The sequence below is a fragment of the Lagopus leucura genome, unplaced genomic scaffold (assembly GCF_019238085.1).
Source record: "Lagopus leucura isolate 7727_CA_CO unplaced genomic scaffold, USGS_WTPT01 Super-Scaffold_73, whole genome shotgun sequence".
Lineage (NCBI taxonomy): Eukaryota > Metazoa > Chordata > Aves > Galliformes > Phasianidae > Lagopus > Lagopus leucura.
In genome coordinates, this window is record NW_024962252.1 from 84,980,754 (window position 1) to 84,994,036 (window position 13,283).

The window sequence follows — 13,283 nt, forward strand, 5'->3', positions numbered from 1 at the left end:
TCAAAAATAGCTGATCATCCCACCCCAGTGAACTTTCTATGTAAATAAATACAGTTGATGCCAGCTACTTTTGAAGAAACTATATTTAAAACTATTCACTAATACCACATAATTACTGCCCTCCCTCATTCCCTTGGGATTGTTTGGCCTTTTTAAGTGGTATACTTTTGGATAAAGTAGATGTCTTTGGCATGCCCTTTCTGAAGGGTCTTCCCAGTTACTGTTTAATATATCCTCCATTAATCCAAGAGGAGAGGCCAGTGTATTTTATCTAATTAGCTAGAGGGAGCTGTCAAAGTGGATTTGGGGCTGGATTGGAAGACTTCAGGATGCATGAACTGGAAGGGGGAAGCAGGCGCACAGGTGAGTCTGGATGCAGCTGCAGTTGTACCAAGTGTATTCTAAAAAAGCTGATACAGTATTCATAATTGGTGTCAGAGAGCTGGTTTGTTTTGGGTTTATTTGCAAATTGCCAATGTGCAGTCTGCATGTTCTCCCATAAATGACAAAATCACAAAATTCTCCACAAAAGGTATTTATGGAAAAGCTATTTTCCCCTCTCACCCCCGCCCCAAAGACTTTCTCACTTTCTTCAGCTGTCGATGTAATGTGGACGTTGCATTTCCTTCACTCTTAAACCCTTCATATATTCAGCTGTTCACAGTGTGTGTATCAGTGTGTATGTATTTCTATGTGTGCACATTTATCATTGAATGTATAAGGAAACTTCAATATCCAAGTAGCATGGTTTGCATACTTTGCTTTTGCCAGGTTTCCCTGCCCCAAACAAATATCTGAAGGCATCTCAAGCTGGCAAGATAGCAATAATTTCCACTTTATTTCCATCTCTGATTGCTTACTTTTTCCCATGAGAAAATGCTTTTGAACGGCATTTAACTTGTGTAAGGGACTGGAAGCTCCATTCCTGCAAAAATGTGAAGGTTCCCTGGCTTGCTATTCTTGTTTCATTCTCACCACAACCTATTATAGATGCCTGCAAGGATTTTTTTTTTTTTTCTTTCCTGGCAGATTTCCACTGAAGATTGAGGCATCACTTTTGATACATTTCTGGGACTGAAAACTTGCTGGCATCAGTAAAATACAGCAAGATATTACACTAGTACAACTTGTCCCAGCCTTGGATGAAGTTGGCTCCTTGTGATAATTAGCTTTTGAAACTTCAGAACAAAGCTTTTATTTTTCTTCCCTTTATTTTCCTTTGCTTATTTTTGTCCTTCACTTCATTCTCCTGTCTTAGTGACTGGAAAACAACTTGATGTAAGGGACCTTAAGGGAAGCTTTTTCTACGTGCTAAGCCTCCATCTTCCTGTTACATTTTAAGTGTACTTTGTCATACAATGACATGTCCCTTAGAGTATCTGAGTATTTAGTCATCTTTTCTTCAGGTTCAACGTCTTTCCTACACTTGTGGTGGCTCTCCATTCAGTGGATCGTGTAGCTCTCAGGCAGCAGGATTATGTGATTGGCTATACTTACATTGAAATTAAAACGTTGGCATTCAGCAGTGCCAAGAAATAAATAACTGGCCAAAATCCTCTTTACTAACTTGTCCCAGGTGAAGTATTGTACGTGGTTATTTTCGCTTTGGTTGCATCTGTGGCCAGAGCAAGGATGAGCAGCATTGCTAAGAGCAGCCTGTGCTTTGGGGGCCATGCCCTGTGCAGACGAAGGCTATGCCAGACAGCAACAGGAGAATGACAACAAGCATGTGAAGGTTTTACACAGATGATCTGCTTGAAAACTCTTCTTCCTGTCAGTCTGATAAGAAATAACTATGTTAGGCAAAATCTCACAAGCTACCTCTGGGAAAAAGTCTAGGGTTTCTGTGTCGGGGATTAGAAACTTGTGAAAATGATGGGTGTTGTTCGTGAAGCCAGCTGGTGAAACAGGAAGCCACCTCTGAATGAGAGCTAGGAGGCACTTGTACAACACCACCGGGGGCTTACAGCTTCTTGGTCGAGTCTGGAGCTTCCTCCACACGCCAGTGGAAGGGGAGTGTTCCTTATCTTCCTTGGAGTGAAACTTGAGATGCTCTGATGGTGACAGTGTGCCCTGCCAACGCTTTGCAATCAGAAGGCAGTGGTTGGGCAGTGTTCTGGAACTGTTGGTCCTACGGGGCTGTAGAGGCAATCATAGATTCATAAAATGGTTGAGGTTGGAAAAGACCTGCAAGATCATCGCAACTCTTCTTCCTGCTTCTGGAAAAAACAGAATCAGAACCAAAAGAAGCAATAATACTGAGGCATATGTTATCTCTTGACGTGATGGAAAACTGAATTAGTCTGACGTCTGTAGAGAGTACAACAAATGTGTGGTTTCATTGCCGCTTTCATTTATACTTGTCAAAACTCACAGCACAATATGGTACATTTTCACCCTCTGTTTTCACTGGAAGTTGCTTTTAGAGTGACTCATTTGTTATTTGTGTTTTCTATGGTTCCAGAGACATTCCACATTTCAGTTGCTCTGCTTTTGTCCTCTGTGTGCCTTAGTCACTGGGGATCTAGGTATTGCCTTTGAACCGTTTAATTTAAAGGTGTGTTAACCCTAAGGAGTTCATCCATTATCTTGTGGACCAAGAGTCAGACCTGAAACTGTAGGATTTCACTTGGGATCTCAGTGTACCCTGTATGTTCTTTGCCTTTCTCCTTTCTTTGATATCTTCTAGTTGAATATCACTGCAGAGATTTGTGACCTTAAGTCTGGTTGCTTACTCTTTGGAGTTGTTTTTTTTTTCACTGTGAGCTGTTTAGCCTGAAGTTTTAATGATGAACTTTCCACAAAGGACATCTCTGCTTTTGTTAATATGTTGTTTATGTACACAAATGCAGCACTGGAAAAGTAGAAATTTTGCTGTAAGACCTGTTTTGCTGAGGCTGACGTCCACAAAATGCCAATGTGGTCTGCTGTAGGGGACTAAGATGTGTCTGTAAAGGGTTCTATTGAGAACCAGCTGAATTCTACCTGCTTTCAATCATCTTGCAGAACTCATAAACTTTTCCCAGATGAAAGAGTTCAGCTTGAACTCACTATCAGATCTTAGGACTCCGTATGAAGTTTAAGTCACCATAAATGTAACAAAGTGTGGGTTTCCAGGAAAGGGAATCATTAATTTGAGGGACTGGTGTCCTTTTGCTGCATCCCCAATGACAGATCCAGCTGAGCATCTTTCACTCTTGCCTGGAGAGGCTTTACATTTGGCAACACTGGGTCCTAAATCTGTGCTAGCTCTGCAGTTGTCAGCAAACTGCTCTCCTACCCTTATGTTTTTCCAGATGTTCAATGAAGTAAAGCCACATTTTATTCTTATTGTCGGCTGTTTGACAATGCTTCTGCTTTTTTAAATAAATACAAGTCTTAAGATCTTAAATCAGTGATAAAGTATAAAATACTCTTTAAAACCAGATTGGAATAGAGTTGCTGTTGCTCACCTGTTAGGGCTCAATGGCTATGACTGGAGCTCAGATTCCTCTTGGATGGACATTTTGGGGAGCATTGCTGCCCTTGCTATGTAGGTGGAAGCCCAGCTCTTTCAGCAGGACTCCTGGGAGGGATCTCCCTTGCCGTGTGCAGGGAAATTGATGTACTTTGGAATTGGCTGACCCACGTATCAATGGAAGTTGTGTCATTGTTTTCAATGGAAAGAAGACCAGGCCTTCAGTGATTTTATGTATGTACTTCCCTTATTTCAGAGCATTTCTGAAACAGCTGTCGCATTCCCTTCTGATTTGAGTTGTGTTGCCTGAACTTCTGGAAAAGCGTTATCCCTACACAGATCTGAATTACTTGCCAAGTTTTGTTTATTCTTTCCTCTTGCCACCAGGTGACTGATGTTCAGTCTTGAAGCTTTGTTAGCTGTGTTTACAGCATAAGCTTATTCCTCCTACTAGAAAAATGGTCGTGAAATGAATATGAAGTTATTTTAGACCATATGTTTTATCTGACCAGCGAAGTGAGGAACCTGACAGAATACAACGTGCAGGACAGCTGTTTGGTACTGTATTTTGTCAAGCAGAGCAATGTGACTAAAATGCATGCTGATGGAAAAGAGCACTTTAAAAGTATGAGAGAAAATTTAATGTTGGGTGTTAGAAGATGGAAGAAATAAAAATTGGATTTGCATTTTTCCCAGCCAGGAAAGGAAACTGGAGGCAGCAACTTTTTGTGCTGCTGTAGTTACATGAGTGTAGCACAACTGAGTTCGAGCATATCAGAATTGTATTACACATAATATTGTCCAGTCATTATTACTGTAGAGAATGAATATGTATGGTCACTTTTCCATCCAATGTCCTACTGTCTGTTGTGGACAGGACTGTTTCTTGGATAGCAAAAGCAGCAGGCATGTTTGGGGGCATGTGACCTTGGGAAAGTTCCAGCTGCTGTGAGCAATAGCTTTTGATGCTCATGGCTGCTTCATTCTGTCGTCAGAATAAGCACTCAAAACTTGCACAAACGAACAGTGCTTCCAATGAGTGTGTTTATTTACAGCACATTTCATACTGAAGAGTTCAAATCAACTGAAGTGCTAAAAACTTTGCTTAGATTGGGTTTATTTATTTATTTTTGAGGAGCCTGTATGTATGGGACTGTGTTATGGGGTTTCATTGTAATCAGCTCTTGAACTTTGTTTTATGCACCTCCATCCCTAAACCCATATACGAAGCTACCAAAAGAAAATTATCAGATGGCAAATTCACACGCTTGGAAGAAGAGATGATGGCTTTTAGAGGTAAGTCTATCCAGACTTCCATTGACTAGATGCCTTCTTCACAGGCTTTTTTATCAAATGGTTGAGTATCTCGAGACAGACTCATGTTAATAGAACAAAATGTTTTGGAAAGATGGTAACATGTTTTATCTATGTATGTTGTGGCTGTATGTGAGTGATGACAATCAGGATTTCCCTGTTCTCTGTAATTCTCTTTGCAGCAGCCGGTGCAGGAAAGTTGATGCAGTCGCGTTTTGCTTTGTTAATGATTATTTCTTAGTTTGTCTGTTAGTGGAAATACATAGATGGGATAACAGGAGCACAAGGGTAGGCAATCTATAGATTATAGGTCTAGCATAGTTGTTTGAAGGCAAGCAGTGGGGTGAAATGGATGAGACTTCTGTTTAGAGGTGAATGCTGCTCCTAACTCTGCCTGAAGTGACCCCTGCAGCCCTCCTGTGCTTCACCTGTGACATGGGTGGGTTCCTGTGTGCTTTCCTTGTGAAGGTGCTACGTGTGGCAGTAAACTTTCTGAAGTGTCAGGACTATTAGACATAATCAGCTGCAGAAGTGAAGGAGGAGCCCCCAGTCCCCTCTGAGCCATTCCCTGGCACCAGAGCAAGCCCAGCTCTTTTACCACCAAGTGCTGAGGATTGCTGGTATTCATCCACTGTTTTTATAAGCCATGGAGGAGGAACCATGGGTTTAATAAACATGCTCAGAGTGCGTAGATAAAGCCTCTTAAGAAGTGCTAAATCAACATCAAAACATTACTTTAAAGATTTTGATTTGTTCAGTAGTTGTGAAAAACCAAAATCTCTTCATCTCCACAATCACTTATTTTGGTACTGTATTTACATCCAAGTTTTCTCCGTTCCTTTTGCATGGTGGTTTTCCTTCATTTGGATGAGTCTTTCAAACACAAAAAAGGCGAAAAGAGCATAGATTAAAAGGAGATGATGTGATATTTGCACCTTGTTAAATCTTACTAATTTGCTAAAGAAGATTTCAGCTCAGCACTTCATTAGGACCTAGGGCAGCCAATCACTACAATATAAGAAAAATGTAATTTAATCAGAGGTGAGTATTTGAATGGATTAATATATTAATATGACTAAATGTGTATGTGTAACCTCAGTAAGCCATGTGCAGAAAAGCTTACTGGGCTTTTGGGATGTCGTGGACTGAGCTCTGGGTAAGAGCTGGTTTTTACTGCTTGGATGCCCTTTCCCCACCCTGTGTCCCTTCTTATCACCATTCCAGCCCCAGGTCTCTGCTATTTTGACACCTGCCGGGTCTCGAGTTGAACCCAGTTAATTAATTCATATGTTGTTGGCTATTTCAATAAAAATACCAGATTGTTTACAGAGAAATTAAGCAATCTGCCCCTGAGCGCAGCCTCATGGGACATCCAAGGACAGCTGTAAAGTTCTTTTAAAGAAGTTCTGGTTAATGTCAGCTGAGAAGGCTCTTGGTAAACAAATGAATAATTGATTGCTCAGCTTTCACATAGCTACTGCGTTTCTGGGCTCACATGACTCATTTGTGAACCATTCCTGTCGTCCTAATGCCATAACATTGGAGAAATGATGATTGTTTCTTGGAGGATTCTTCTGTGGACGTAGTTGCCAAGACCAAAGCTGTAATGGTTTGTTATTATGACCTTTGTTATTCCATTAGGCTCAATAGCTTTAAAAAAAAAAATGATGTGTGCATACTTTAGGAAAGTTTTTACCCTTTACATTGACCTGACATCATAGTTTATACTCCAAAATGTATTAATGACAAAGTAGTGTTTTCATGTCAGGAGGACAAATTTTAACAACTATAATCTGCCCTTACTCATCATAAATATAAATGTATTGGTAAAACAGACCTTGTTAATGCAGCCAAGACAAATGCTGGACTATATTTCAAACCAATTGAAGCGCTAGTTCTATACACTGTGTGATTTTTATTTTTTCTTTTAGGGAGGCTTCAAATACATTATTGTCAAAACACTGTTAACATGCGTTTTCCAGAGGGTATTGCAGAGCAGTAATGACCCCTCAGATGCAAACAATCCCAGTCGTTTTTCTCTATTACTCAAAGATGTGTAAATGTCTTTGAGGATACAAGAGGGCAAAGGGAGCATTCAATTAATATTGTTTTGATGGGTTTTTAATACTTTAAAAAAAAAAAAAAAATCAACGGTAAAAAAGCACTGTGAGAATGACAGTCCTTGCAAATTGCCTCGTACAGCAAACAGTTTAATTTGCAATAAATTCTGTGCATTGTAGTTAACCGAAGCAGTCCCTGCAGAGATGACATAAAGTAGGCTTGCAGTTTCTGATTGCTCTTCAAAGCTGATGTGTAGAAGTGCTCCTTTCTGCTTTTGCACCTGTAAATTCATTAACCATGTGCCACAGGCAGGTTTGCCTTCTGCCTTGGCTTGCACCTTTCCTTGGATGCTTTCAGGAGTCTTTCGTGGGACTGGAAAGACAGCAGAACTCAGTCAAATCTGGCCATTCTTGTGTGGAGTTTGGGCAGAGTTTCTTCACTCTGCTTGCAGCAGATAGCGAGCTGACCAAAGAGATGCCCCAGAAGGTCTCACTTCTGTTAAAAATTACTGAAGTAATGCCTCTGTCACTTAAAATGACCCCCCAGTAAGGCAGCTTTAGGAATGTTTGTCCTGTCTGCAATATGAGCTGATAAAGAGGAACGGATATTTACTAAAACAAAGAGTGCTAAGTATGAAGGCTGCCCCAAAAGTAATGCCTCCTGTTTTACTATGCTAGCCCACGATGTCAGAGATGGATATTGGTGTTATAACAGAAGAGGCTGAACTTTCCCGCCTGTATTCCATTACATGTTGTTGCTGTGGAACAGATGTCAGCAGAGGGGCAGTGTGACACAATGGCGTCTGACGTGGAAGGGAGTATGAAGCAAAGTGGTGGGATTAGATTCATCCATGTGGAAAAAATTCCTCCCACTGACACTCACTGTCACTTGCTGAATGTTAATGGCAACCAAAGAGTGGGTGTGAGCACACTGAGGAGACGGGTGATGCCTTTTGACAGCGACAGCGGTCACCTGTGCTGAAGCAAATTTTACTAACAGGGCATACAGGCCATTTCATCGCTGGTGAAAATGTGTAGCTAACAGTGGTGATTATGTTCAAAACCAGTGTTTTGTAGCTGAGAATTTGCTCTATTGAGCAGTGTTACTGTGCTCTTTGTGTCTGTTGTAGTTTCCATGGAAATAAATAGGATGCGTTACTTTGGGAGCAACCAACGTGTTTAAAGGCTCATCTCTCCAGTTTTAGGCCTAAATCCTCATGGAAAAGAGTCTGCTTCTTAGGAATCCTGGATGCAAAACTGCTTCTGCTTGGTGCTGTTTAACTGTGGAGTTAATCAAGTACAATTGCTTAAGGCCCTGGAGGGAAGGATGTAATAAATCTTGGAGTATTTGTTCTGGTTTATGGCTGAGAGAAGCTGCATAACATTAAATCAGATGTTGTAAACATTCACAATGGCACATTTTCCTTACTTAGGGCACTGTGGCATGAGTCTTGAGAAACTGGATAGGGTATGTCCTAAGGGCTGGACACGTTTCTTTTCATTTTTTTTTCATAATAGAAGGCACTGGTTTCTGAGGGGTGCGATGGGGCTGGCTGCAGTGAGCTGCTGGTGTGTGTCCTGCTCTGTCGGGTAGAGGGCAGTCAGACACAGGGGATGGCCTCAGCCTGCTCATGCTTCCAGGCCTGCCTCTAAGGAATCTTGCTCATCTGGGAGAAGGGGATGTGGAGTCTTGGGCACTGTGCACTGGGCACTGTGTGTCTCTGGAGCTAGAAGCATCTGTGGGCAGTTTGGAAGCGATGATTCCTAGGGCTGGGGTGGTTTTGCTGTGATTGTATGTGGAGCTTCTCTTTGGAGATGGAAGCAGAGAAATGCAACAGCCAGATGAAAAATCATCTTCCCTTGAAGATGAATTTCCCTGAGTTCCCACGCACTGCACATGGCACCCTTGGGGACTTGGCTGCTGGCTCTGGGAGCGGTGCTGGGAGCCCAGCCATCTGCCCCAGCAAGGATGCGTTCCTGCCATCCCAGCTGTGTTCCTGCTCCAGGGGACACTATTGTGGTACATCTAAGTTATTCAGTACCCTGTTCCTTCTGCGGTGGGTTCCTCTCACCCTTCTCCTTTGACTCTAAAACCTAGCAAGGATTTGCAGCCATGAGGATCGCCTTGCTCATGCCACCTCTGGGATGCCTGCACCGCACAGGGCTCTGTCTGCTTCATCCACAGTCCTGGCAGCTCAGTGATGCTCGACTCATTTTATGTTATTTTTCTTTGCAACAAGGCCGCACCGTGAAATATATTAATCTTTTATTATTAGAACAATTTCCTGGGGAGCTTTTCTTTTCTTTTTTATTTTTTTTATTTTTTTTTTATTTTTCCTTCTTGAACATTTAGGTTTTTAAGAGAGGAACAAAATTAATAAATAGCCTAGGGAAAATGGGTTGGTGGAGCCGTTTGTATAGCACTGGAACAAAGGGGCATTGAAGAAAATTAAAGAGTAGCAAATTTGAAACAGGTTAGAGGAAGCACTTTTATACAATGTCTGTTTGGGCGGTGGAGCTTCCTGCTGCAGGAGATAGTAGAGCCTAGGAATTGGGCAGGGTTTTAAAAAGATGGGCATTTGGGTGGTCAGCTTACTAGCACCAAAAATAAGGTATATTATGTTAGCTAGGTAGCAATACAAACCTTCCAGACAAAATCTGTAGTGAGATGAAGGTCGGCCTCTTTTCCAGGTAACAGTGATAAGACTCAAGTTGCTCCAGGGGAGATTCAGGTTGGATATCAGAAAAAATCTCAGAAAGAGTGGTGAGGCAGTGGCACAGGCTGTCCTGGGAGGAGATGGAGTCACCAGCCCTGGAGGGGTTCAAGAGCTGTGGCGATGTGGCACTGAGGGATGTGGTTAGTGGGCATGGTGGGGAGAGGCTGATGGTTGGACATGATGATCTCAGAGATCTTTTCCAACCTTAATGATTCTATGATACCATGATTCTGTAAGTCAGCATGTGGTTGCTGTAGACCACGATCTGAAGTGGAATGGCTATGTGGCTGTGTTGAACTGCAGGAGCTGGTCCGAACATCCCCAACCTGTGAGGGGAGGTTGCCAGAAGCATGGAGAAGGGCAGAGAGGATGATGCAAGGAGCCATTGGCAGCACCAAAGCTTGAGCCCAGGTGTCCCATGTGTCAGCCATGGGGGCATCCCACTACCTAGAACTGGGCTCTGGCCTTCAAAGGGGCCATTCATAGGACAAAGTGAGCAGGGCTTGGCTGCAGACACTGGTGAGAAATCATGATTGTGAGTGTCAAGAAATTTGGGTTTTATTCCTCTGCTTCAATGTTGTTATAAAAATAAATCTCTTTGGAGATATTCATAAAATTTAATGGACGTCTTGAATAGAGCTTTTTTTCCCCCTCTTACCAATCTAATAAAATGTATTGCTTTTTCTCCTAAGTATTTTTATATTAGCAGGCAGTGACTGCTGCTGGAGGAGAACTGTCCCAGTGCCATAAAACGACTCCAGATGGAGACCCTCTCACCATCCACTGCCTTCAGGCCTGAGTAACGCTGAAATGTAATGCTTGTCCTGATGATCACCAGCTTCATCCAGGATATACGGAATGTGTTTGGCTCAGGGAACGGCAGTGCTCTCTCCTCTCAGCATCTGATTTATCATATGGCTGTACAACAATAGTTCTGGAATAATTTTTAGATTTACTTGAAGTAAAGTCAGAAAATTAAGATGAATGAAATGGGATCGATGCTCGGGGCTTGACAGAAATCGCTCCCCAAAGACCTGGTGCTAAAAGTCACACTGAATGCCTGGATGCAGTGCTCCTGGCAGATGCTTTTTCCAGCTGCTTGGGAAAGTCACCACCGCCCGCTCCCAACAGCTGATGTGGGGACGTGGCCAAAATCTTCTCCTCGTTGGAGACACAGCAGCAATGACACCACTTTATCCAGCACCAGGAAAGGCTTGGAATGTGGATCCAGTGCAGTGCTGGGATGATGGAAGCTGGCAAGGCCAATGGAAGCCCACCACCGCTGTGACCAAATGCCGCCCAAAGGAATAAAAATATGGAACATGAGTGGTGCCTGCTGTGTAGGGAAGGGAAAAAAAAAAAAGCTGCACTTGGAGGTACATTTCTGCTCTGGTGAGGCAGTGAATAGACCCTGCATTGTGTTCCTTCTGTGATGGAGAAGGCAAAGGAGTGAGCCAACCTAGGGTTTATGACACAAAGTAGCTTTGTGCCGTCCAAGATTTTTGCACTTGCAGGTGAAAGAAGCACCACTCCTGCTTGCCTAGCAGACAATTTTTTATCCCGTGTATTTTCTTCTGAGATGACTGGAATCTTACATTTTTATTCTTTTCTATCTCCTGCTGGATTTTACGTGCCTTTCTCAGTGACCTACATTTAAACAATACATCCTGGCAGCCGTGCTAATTGTCATGCAGGCACATGGTATGGCTGTTGCTGTTGGACTCTTCATCTTTTGGTGATGTGTAGCTCAATGTTAAGCCTCCGGAAGCCAGCAGTGTGAGGGTCACACGAGCATCCCTCTCCTGCAGTGCCTGGCAGTGGCCTGGGCTGTGCACACACGTAGGGAGCTCACCGGGGAGGTTCCCAAGCATTACTTTCCTGGAAGCCATCTGTAAGCATGCGTTCTAAGCCAAGTGCTTGACTTTCTCTGTCCTTGCAGCAGCACGCTGCAGCTCAGCTGTGCACCACGTTTTCCCCTTTCAGAAAGCTCAGAGCTTTCAGGGAGGTGACTTGTGCTGCATTGTTGGATACCAGCTCTGGCAGGCTTCCGTCTGCACTGCAAAGAGCCAGCAGGAAAGCAATTACAGGAGCAGATGTGACTTGTGATGTAAATGTTCTTTCTGGCTTCTTTTGCTTTTTTTTTCTTTTTTTTTTTTTTTAAAAAAAAAAAATCAGGGTGATTCCAAAGCCACAATCAGCTGGTATGTGAGCTGTATGGGCTCCCAGTGGCAATTTCAAACCTTTCCTTGACAGAATCAGGTGTAAAGAGAATTTGCAGCACTGTACAAATCACTTTTTCAAAGGAAATGAGCAAGTAAGGTAATATTTTTGTGGCAGCTTCAGTAGGTGTATCCTGTATAACCCTGGGTGATTTCCACTATTCCATTTGCTGCCTTACTAGTGTTTATCCTGAGCAAGGTGGGGGAGTGATATGGAGTGATAAACCAGTCAGTAGTTTGTATCTCACATTTCTCTTGCAGACAAATTAATTCCGCAGTTGAATTAAATTATTTAGGCCTTTGAATCACTTCATTTTCAGGACACTGAGTAATTTCTGCGGATGCAGTGATAACAAGATGTAGCTGTAGCCTTTCCAGGTGCACCTTTGCCTGGTGTTCTCTAAGGATGAGACCAGCAAGTTGCCATGTGTTTGGTCCTATGAGTTCTATTTTGTTTCCAGTTCTCTCCCTCATCCCACTGTGGGGAGGGATGAGCAAATGGCCGTGTAGATTTTCTGCTCTTTGAAGAATGGTGGAGAGGAGGTGTCAGTTTGCTGGCTTGGGGCAAGTAGAGTTGAATGTGTGGCACCTGTCCATATGAGGGCTGGATTTCTCTCACGAGCTGTTTATATGCCCTTAGTTCTGACTGCCCCAATCTGCACCCTGCCTCACCTCCTTTCCCCACCCAAAGACTTCTCCTCAACCCAGCCAGGTTTCCCAGCAGCTCGCCGCAGGCCTGCTTGCATACAATGGCTCCGGTGGGTTTTACTGCATTTTGCTTTTCCTCTCTGTGTGGCTCACAGCCAGTAGAGATATTCTATACAGAGATAATGGCTTTGGCTTTATCATTCACCTCTTATGTGTCTAAAAGGAGTTAAGAACACTGGAAGCTTCCAAGAAAAATAAATGAACTGTTCTTGTCCAAGGGGGCCTCTTTAAGGCTGTTTCATTGATTTAAAATAATAATAATAATAATAATAAACAGAAGCAACAAGTTGTTCCTGCACATCACCCGTACCCTATTTATTTTTAAATGTCTTTAAATTTGGAGGACTGGTCATGAATAGAAGGATTATGGAGTGCCTGTCGAGATGGGTCCGAAGTGAGTTCTCATCAGGCTCATTCCTGGGGGTGTTGCTCTGGATCCTGACCTCAGGGGATTCCATCCTATGTCTATGAGCATGAGGGACATGCAAAGCAAAAACAAAAGCAGAATCTCAACCAATCTTTTTTTTATTCCCTTATTTCTAAGTGTCTGTCATTCTGTCTGGTTCCTTTTTGTGCTGTTCATGTTGTGACTGTCAAAGAGGCTGATGCTTCAGAAAATTTGATGGCCTGTTGAGGGTCCCACTGAGATCCCTTTAAGATATACCAATGTAGTTAGCAGCCAGTATCACCAATTTCTTTTGGAAACAAGGCCTTCATCTCAGCAACAAAACAGCTCTTTCCTTTAACCAGGCCCAACTGAGGGGCAGTGACTAAAGCCATCTCTTTCTCACCCACGTATCTCATCCAC